Source organism: Bidens hawaiensis, unplaced genomic scaffold (assembly GCF_021521415.1).
Source record: "Bidens hawaiensis isolate Kalapana, Puna unplaced genomic scaffold, B.hawaiensis_p1.1 tig00016189_1, whole genome shotgun sequence".
NCBI classification, from domain to species: Eukaryota; Viridiplantae; Streptophyta; class Magnoliopsida; order Asterales; family Asteraceae; genus Bidens; species Bidens hawaiensis.
The window spans coordinates 117250-126331 of NW_027492473.1; the positions used below are offsets into that span (position 1 = coordinate 117250).

Below are 9082 nucleotides of genomic sequence, written 5' to 3' on the forward strand. Positions count from 1 at the left end.
ATCAATAACCGATTACATGAACTAAAACAACTCATAACAAAACAAGCCGCAGCCAAGCTTTTATGGTTATCGACAACTTCGCCTAATATGTTAGGCGAAGTTGTTGATAACTTCGCCTGTTCCACAAGTTCGCTTATAAGAGGCGAACTTGTGAAACAGGTTAACAAAACATTAATACAAATCCAACTAACACAATTACAGACACTAGATACTGAACTACTGACATCATGTACCAACAATTCTTTACCCAATTCGTTAAGGGCAAAGTAACAAACTAGGAGTTTAATATAAAGACAGAATGGTCCCTGGACTTAGAAAAGAATTATATAATTACATAACAGCCCTTGGAGTTTGGAAATTTATGAAAGATACCTTTAAAGGTTAATGAGTAACGATTAACTAACCAGGTAATGATTTAATGAAGTAAAACAACTTAGACGTGTAAGACTAATTAAGTGGCAATGAGATGACTAGAGCGGTACTTAATACTGTAATTATTAAACAGTTAGACGCGCATAGCTCAAGAAGGAGTAACCGTTAGCAGAAGAAGTAACCGAGTTCAGGTGAGTTTCTAGCCCCATTTCCTTGTTATGTTTTCGGGGCTGTTTGCATACTTGATGTGATTAGTTAATACACTTACCTTAAGTGGTAAGTGTATGCTATAGATGTATACGAGGTAGCTATTATACAATGTTTGTCGGTACGTGAACGATCTTCGGATATTGCACGTATCGCCAAGGATAGTGATTGCCAAGTGGTTATTAGTGTGTATGAATGCTATGATGTGACTTGCTTATTATGTAAATGATATGAAGCGTGTTGTAGACAAGTAGAGGTAGAGTGTGTTAGAAGTGGCAAGAGTCTAGTAAGAGTGTTAGTGGCATGACGATAGTACGTGGTAGGGTAAGCCTATACGTGACTACGTCATTAAAGTGGCAAAGTGGCATAACGTTATACGTTATTAAAGTGGCAAAGTGGTAGGTGTAAATAAGAGGCTAAGTGGTAAGGTGAGCAGGTTAGATAGTGGACTACGTGTCTTCGGATACATATATGATGCATGTAGTGGTTGTATGATAAGTTGCTTGATTAACTAGAACTCACTCAGCGTAGCTAACTTTTAGTATGCACACAGGTGATCAGACCAAAGAACTAGCATGAGGATGGCACATGGCATGGATTGAAAGGATGGCATCTGAAGATGGAAGAAAAGATGTTTTAAATACAATGTTTTGTGTTATGGTATCAAAGAAAAGATTTAATGTTTTGTAATGAATTATTTAAGTTGACGTTTCCGCGAAAGTATTAATTAACTCTGATTGTAAGAACTGCGTATATGAGTAAATCCGACGCTAAAGTAGGGCTACCGGGTACGGGGCCTTACACCCGGGGCATGGTGACTAATGTAATGGTTCAAGTGGAGGAATTTTTCTACCCAGTTGACTTTCTTGTACTTGACTATGCTAAACGTGTGAATAATACACAACCACAAGTCATATTGGGTAGGCCATTCCTTGCCACAGCACATGTGGTGATTAATTGTGCTAATGGGATATAGGAAATTAAGTGTGGAGATCGTGATAAACGGTTATCATTGTTTGAAAATGCTACTAACCATGTTGTTGACAAGTGTGAATCCTTGAGCAAGGATCACACAAAAGAGAAATGTTTTGTGACTGACAGGAATGAGCTAAGGAGTAGCATGAATGTGAAGGGATGGATTTTACCAAAAAAAAAAAAAAAAAAATGTGAAGGGATGGAATGAGATGTTGCATGGAGTTAGAGATGATGAGGAAGCAACTACAATAAAAGGAAAGAAGACGAAAAAGAAAGAGGTAAAGAAACCGCCATAAGTAAATGAAAAATGGCAGGATCATGGCGTGCCAAAAGGTTGGGAGGAATCTCTTGAGGAGCGTGCATGTAACGAGAAGGCTGCACGGGGGCAGGCCAGACGCCCACCTTGAATGTCATAAAATTGTAAAAAGGGTGGTATTTGTACATTATATATATATATATATATATATATATATATATATATATATATATATTTTTTTTAGTTTGCATTTTTTATATTACTAATTGTATTTCAAGCGTACCATCATAACAAAAGCTAAGTGTGGGGATACCGTACCACAAGACCCAGAGTGCTTTCATGTTCATTTTGTTGTGGTTAATCCAGGTACGTGTATATTATGTTGTAACCAAACTTTGTGGGAGTAGTTCACTATAAACCCTCACGAGACCCCACTCGTCCTCCCGGGCTACCGGGGGGGTTTACAGGGCTTGTTGCATATGCTAAATGCAATCGTGATTCCTACGAAAGTGAGTTAGGTCTTTTAACGTTTTTAATTAATTTAACAGAATTTATTATGACACGACTTAATTTGGCTCGGTAATTGTTTTAATAAAATTAACAAAAATTCATTTTCATAACTCTTAAAAGACCTATGTCTTACATTTGTGAGAAGCTTGCTTCTACACGTCTCGAGATTTTGCAGGTTCTATTGTCAGTTTGGTACTTGGTCGAGACGAGAGTATACGAGTGTTTATGAGAGTTCGCGAGCCGACTGGTCCTTCTCCAGTCCCGTTAATATCAGGTGATTTCAGTTTCATAATTTATTTTGTTTTTATTGCTTTAAAACGTTAAAAGTGTAATTGTATAATTGTTAGTTGAACCGCCACATATGAGCCCCGAATTTTAAAATTACTTAATAGTCAAAAAGTCAATTTCAACCCCGTCCCTCAAATGTTCATTAATCGTTTTATCTATTTTAACTTTGAGGACAATGTTAAGTATTCTTACATTGAGGACAATGTAAACCTCAAGTGTGGGGATGGGGGAAATTTGAAAATTTTTAGCCCGATAGTACCTCGAAGAGTGTTCAGAAACCAAAGTTGTTAACTGTTAATTATTGCCATTAATGCCAAGTCATAGGTTTCTGGTCATGATTGGTTTTTCAGCTTCTCAATAGTCTTACTCACAAAAGTTTTTATTACAAGAAGTTGAAAATGGGGTCGTTTAGGCAGGGATAACGAGTCATGGGGACAAGTACACATGTTTATATCGTCAACCCTATTCCTCCAGTACGTGTGTGAGTTGACCCAAATATATATAATACACATATAATATATAGTAAACACATGTCATTTGAGTGCTTTCACTAATGTTCATGGATTACGGGGTCACAGTTGGCAAAATGCAAAAGTGATAGAGGCAACTAGGTTAAACCTCGTCTGGATGAGCGTGAGTGTGGGTACTGGGGGGTTGGGGCCTTATACATTATACATATGAGGATGGTTAATGTGAGGGGCGGGGGGTTGGGACCCTTAGAAAACCTTTCTTGGACTTATTTTTCAATTGTTTAACCCCGACATTATGTTACGAGACGATCCAGCTTACTATGTTTATTTGTAATTGTATTTGTTTTTGTATTTGTATTTGTATTTGTTCCATTATTAAGCATCATGTTATTATGCTTTTAAAAAAAACTTGAGGAAAAGGCCAAAAAGATGTCTGTTTATATTCAGTTATGTATTCAGTAGTAGTTCGTTTATGTAAAAAAGAAAAAAAAAGAAAAAAAAAATATGAAATCAGTATGTATGTTAGTTTTCTTATTTAGAGGTTTTATAATAAGTCAGTCAGTTTGTATAGCAGTTTCGTTTATTTAGATGTTTTGTAATAAGCCAGGTCGGATCGTTTGAGCTACTTAAATATTTCCCTTCCACACCCTTACACCTGGCCCCGTTACAACCCTTTTAAGACCTCTTGATTTGCATTTGTGTCAAAGCAGTTTTATGGACGGATACCTGTTTATGAGTGATACTGAGAGCAGAGTGATACTAGCACATCTTTTGCTAGTCCAGATATTAAACCGAGAGGAGAGTTATTATATTATGCGGGGTATGAGCATGTGTGCCTTAACCGAAAACAAAGTACACTTGTCTGGGTGGCTCTATTGTTTTTATTATAGCACTTAACCGTATTTGTGAGATGTTAATCTAAAAACAGTGTCAGTCTGGGAAACTGGGTATGACCTTAAACCTTACTAGTATTAATGGCGATAATTCACATATCTATGATGGAGGTTAATGTTTACTTTAGAGTTTGCTTGAGGAAAAGCAAAAGATAAGTGTGGGTATGTGATGGTCGGGTATTTTGTATATATATTAGTGTATTAATTATGTAGTTTTTTTGAGTATACTGTTAGAACTTTGGTACTTCATACGTTCTTTTGTATTTCAGGTCATTGATCGTTAAAGATACTAAATGGGAGACCTGTACGAGCATGGAATGATATCTCGGGAAGACCGAAGCATGATTTGATGTCTTGGGAAGTGTAACAAGGATTCGGGAAGAGTATGGATGAGAAATCATAAGCCGATGCTAAAACTGAAGAAGATGGGTTGTCAAAATGCGACCATGAAGTAAAACGAGCATATCTTGAGCTAGAAAATGAGTTACGGGACCTATAATATATGAATTTTAGGTTTCTCGACGAGAGGAATCCAAACATGAGGTTTTTTCAGGTCGATATACGCGACGGGTAGGGTCTATGGCCATCGCGATACGCGATGGTCTTAAAAAACGTGAAAAAACGGATTTTGACCTATATCTTCTATTTTCCGAACCCTAATCAAGATTGACGACCAGCAGCAGCTATTAGGAGATTTTGGGTGAATTCCAGGGCTACCAATCATCTCTTGATCAATCTTAATGGCCTTCCTCATCATAATTGAAGATCTATCGATGACGATGCTCGGCTAGTCTTCTCCGAATCATACCCGGGATGTATAGTTTGTAATCTTTACAGTTTTTCTCATGTGATTAAGAACACTTGTGTATTATTATTGATGATTGATATATGATTATTGATGTTTGATATTTCTGAGTGTTCGGTCGGTTTAGGTTTACGTTGGTCTGAACGATCTGTTACCAGTTGGTAGATAATTAGTCATATAACTGTTTGGTTAGATTAAATACGATAAAACATACGATTGTCCTTAACTGAGTCACACTGGCAAGGACTGTTTGATAACCAGTGTCGTGTGTAAAGTGATTGTTGATGTCTAAGGTTTTGTCTGATTGATCAGTTTTAAGTTAATCGTTAATAATTCATCTGTTAGGTTTCATAAGATAACTGTTGGTTGCTTACTTGAATTCCGGGGTGTGATTTGTTTCTTAACTGCTTAATATTCGTTTACTTGTTCGTTGCTTAGTTCTTTAAATTCAAACTGTTGCTTGTGTGATCAGCACTAAAAATCATTCACTTCATAATTAGAAATCTGTTACACGAATACATTGACCACATACTCCTTGTGATACGATACCCTACTTGCTCTAACTATTTAGAATAATTAGGTTTTTGATTGACTCGAACGACGGTCATCAACGGGGAGGGCGTATGGAAGGAGTTGTTAATCCACCCAACTCCAACCGTCCGCCACATCCTAATGTGTGCCTTAGGCGCCCATTTCTTTCAAAAAGCAAGCGGTATAGACGCGGTCGTGTTATACAGCCTGAGAATCTTAGAAAAGATGGGGATTATAAAAGACACCCCGCAGCTACTTATAACCATAGTCGTCGGGTTGGTTAAAACAACCTTTATTTTAGTGGCCACTTTTCTACTCGATGGAATCGGACGAAGAACATTGTTGTCTCATTAATGACACTCGCTACCGCATTGACCATCATTGACCACTCTGATCACAAGGTCCCATGGGCTGTAGTTCTCAGCATTGTTACAATCTTTTCGTTCGTGGGGTGTTTTTCAATCGGTATGGGACCGGTTCCTTGGGTGTACAGCTCCAAGATCTTTCCTCTACGGTTGCGATCACAAGGGTGTAGCATGGGAATGGTAATGAATAGGGTGGTAAGTGGTGTGATCAGAATGAAATTTATTTCACTATTCAAGGCGATATCAATCGGCGGTGTCTTCTTTTTGTTTGCCGATGTCGTGATGGTGGCGAGTGTGTGTTTTTACACCCTGTACCCGGAGACACAGGGTAGGAACCTTGAAGAAGTTGAAAAATTGTTTGGGACCTTTTTTCGGTGGAGGTCAAGACAGGCTGAATTGGATAGGAAGAAAGAGGCTGAGATGGTAGCCAATAAGGCACTTAGTTAAGTTTACGTCTTGTTCTTGAGTTTTTTAACCAAGAAAAGAAAAGGAAATGAGAGGGAAGAGAAGAGAATGAAATTTTTTTTAATTAGGTGTGTTCTTAAGTTGGAAGGAAATTATAGAAAAGAAAAGGATAACTATGTTAAAAAATAGTTATCCTTAGTAATCATCCCATTTTTGGAGGATAACTTATTGGGAAAATACATTAATTTAATCTTTCCTAACTCCTCCTACTCCTTTCCTTTCCATCTAAAAAAACTCAAGAACATCCATTTTTTAACTATCCTTAGTTTTCCTTTCCTTTCTCTCTTTTAGAAAAACTCAAGAACAGGGCGGACAAAGATGACCAACATAATAATGTAACTAAATAATTATTTTAATGTGGTTTTGGAGGTGTATTTAGACTTTACAAATTATAATTTTTGTTGTAATTACGTAATCTATTTAAATATCTTATACTAGGTTAGTTACCCATGCAGCACACGAGTTAGAATAAGTAATTTTTTTTAAATCATAACATAATGTGAAATACAAAAAAAAATTGTATCACATATATAAAGATATATTATACGGTAAAAAAATTACACATTGCGCAATTTAAAATAAAAACTTGTTAGAAAATTCATAAATCATAATTGTTATTTTCTATATCAAAATTTAGTTGTAAATGACAACTTATTTAAAACAACTCGTGGACCAAAACTCATTTTAATCTTAAACTGTTTTGACATGAACAATGCTTGATACTTTAATCGGTTAAAGAAACTCACCTGTTATAAAATGTATTGCATTAGTTATTAATATTATTAAAAAAATTAACATATTTATGATGGTATTAATTCTTTTAAATTAGGATGAAATTATTAAAAATTGAAAATGAAATATTAAAAAGAGAAATGCAGTTAATATGAGAGAGATGAGCAGTGGCGAAGGTTCTCAATGGCCCGGGATGGCCCCGGCCCCCCTGTTTTTTTACGTAGCAACATAAATTTATTCGTTTTCGTCCGAAAATTTTTATACGTAGTGTAAATTTAGTCGTTTTCGGCGAAATTTTTTATACGTAGTGTAAAATTTAGCCGTTTTCGGCCGAAATTTTTAATACGTAGTGTAAATTTAGCCGTTTTCGGTCGAAATTTTTATACGTAATGTAAATTTTAGCCGTTTTTGGGTGAAATTTTTTATACGTAGTGTAAATTTAGCCGTTTTTGGCCGAAAATTTGAGCCCGTCCGCCTTCGTTTGTGAAATTTTTTATACATTTTGAGTCCGGCCCCCTCGGTATCTTAATTCAAGCTTCGCCACTGGAGATGAGGAAAAACTATTGGACTAAAACTTCAGATTTTGACAAACCATATGGACGAAAACGCAGTTCACTCAATAATAATAGATTGAAAAGAAATAAAATATAAAACTATTAAAAAGAAAGAGAATATATATTTAACATGAGAGAAATGGGAAAATTTTGTAAGGAACACTCACGTGTAATGGCATATGGCATTAAGACCCGTGTTCTACACGAGTTAGAATAAATAAATTTGTTTAGATAATAACACAATGTAAATATGTTCAAATGATATAAAGATATAATATATGGTAGAATAAGTTACATGTTACACAATATGAAAATAAAAGTTGTTGAAAATTCACAAATCTCTAAATATTTTTTGTATGCAATATTTATAATTTTAACCTACATATCAAAATCAGTAGTTTCGTTTTGTTTTTTATTTCAACTTTAGATAATGAAACACATAACCTACCATGCGTTAAAACAGGTTGTCTCAAAAACAAATCAAACCATCTATAGTGATTGACTTTAGCTTTTATTAATCTTCATTGCAAAACAAACATAAAGTTAAAATTTTTTTATTTGAAATTAATTATTTTATCTAAATCAACGTGAAAACTTATTACTTATAAAAGTTAAATATTAATAACTAATACAACATACTTATATAAAACTAAAAAATGTATTAAAAAGAGATATTAATTGATTAAGAAGGAAAAAAAAGTTAAATATAAAACTATTAATAAAAAAAGAAATGTATTGAATAAGAGAAAGAGGTGGGAAAATTTTGTAAGAAGTTATCTTATGTGATGCCATGTGGCATTAAGAAACTTTATTTATTATATAGTATAGATTGATGTTATTGTTTTCTTTTATACATTGTGTTGTGTTGTGTGGTTATTATTTTGTAACAAGTTCGCCTCTAACACTAACTTCCACTAAAGTTCTTAGTAAGTTTGTGTAAAAAATTAAATTACCTTGTTTTACAAACTATATGAACTCTTTCATTTCCCTTTCTCTTTCTCGGTGAAGTGTGTTTTTTGGTTCTTTCTATATGTTCTTAATCGCATGCCCCTGTCATTTGCTGTAGCCAAGAATCATGTGTTTTTGTACATGTCATCTAAGATATATGATCTCCTTCCCGCACAACCATAGATCTTGCCCACTAGAGCACTCGTCTTTGGTTTATTAAATGTACACCTATCCTCAAAATTCATTGACAATCATCAAAAACTTTGTTTTTACTCCTACAACACCATCTCTATCCCAACTCCCAAGCGTTGTTTAGTGACAATCAGTCAAAACTGAAAAGTTTATATATAAAATTTTGCATATATATATGTGTATTTGGAAAGCTACATATAAATTCCATTTCAGTTATTCCTTATTAATCCCGATTAATCGCTAGTCCATACCTTACCATCTAACTAGCGCCTAAAGAGTTCTACATTGTTTCTAACTTCATAAATGCTGTTGTTTTAATCTGCATCTTTATAAAATACATGAACAATCAAGACCGGCATCCAAGCAGCTTTAACTCTAGTGTGGAAAACGCAACCACATATGTATGTGGACTTCATAGTCACACTAGTTGATGACGACTTTGACTTTGGTTAAAGACTTAAAGGTGAGCAATCACAGCTTCACATATTATATCCAAAATTCCAAACACATGTGTTTACC

At 34.8% G+C, this 9082-nt stretch overlaps 1 pseudogene across 1 annotated transcript in view; it reads left to right on the forward strand.

Annotated features, from left to right (window-relative positions):
- The window catches only part of LOC143550807 (polyol transporter 5-like), a 33310-nt pseudogene extending 27191 nt beyond the window's left edge, over nt 1-6119 (forward strand). Inside the window, exon 6 of the transcript XR_013138387.1 lies at nt 5395-6119. The product of XR_013138387.1 is annotated as a polyol transporter 5-like (transcript). The remainder of the gene's footprint in view (nt 1-5394) is intronic.
- Nucleotides 6120-9082: the final 2963 nt, after the last annotated feature.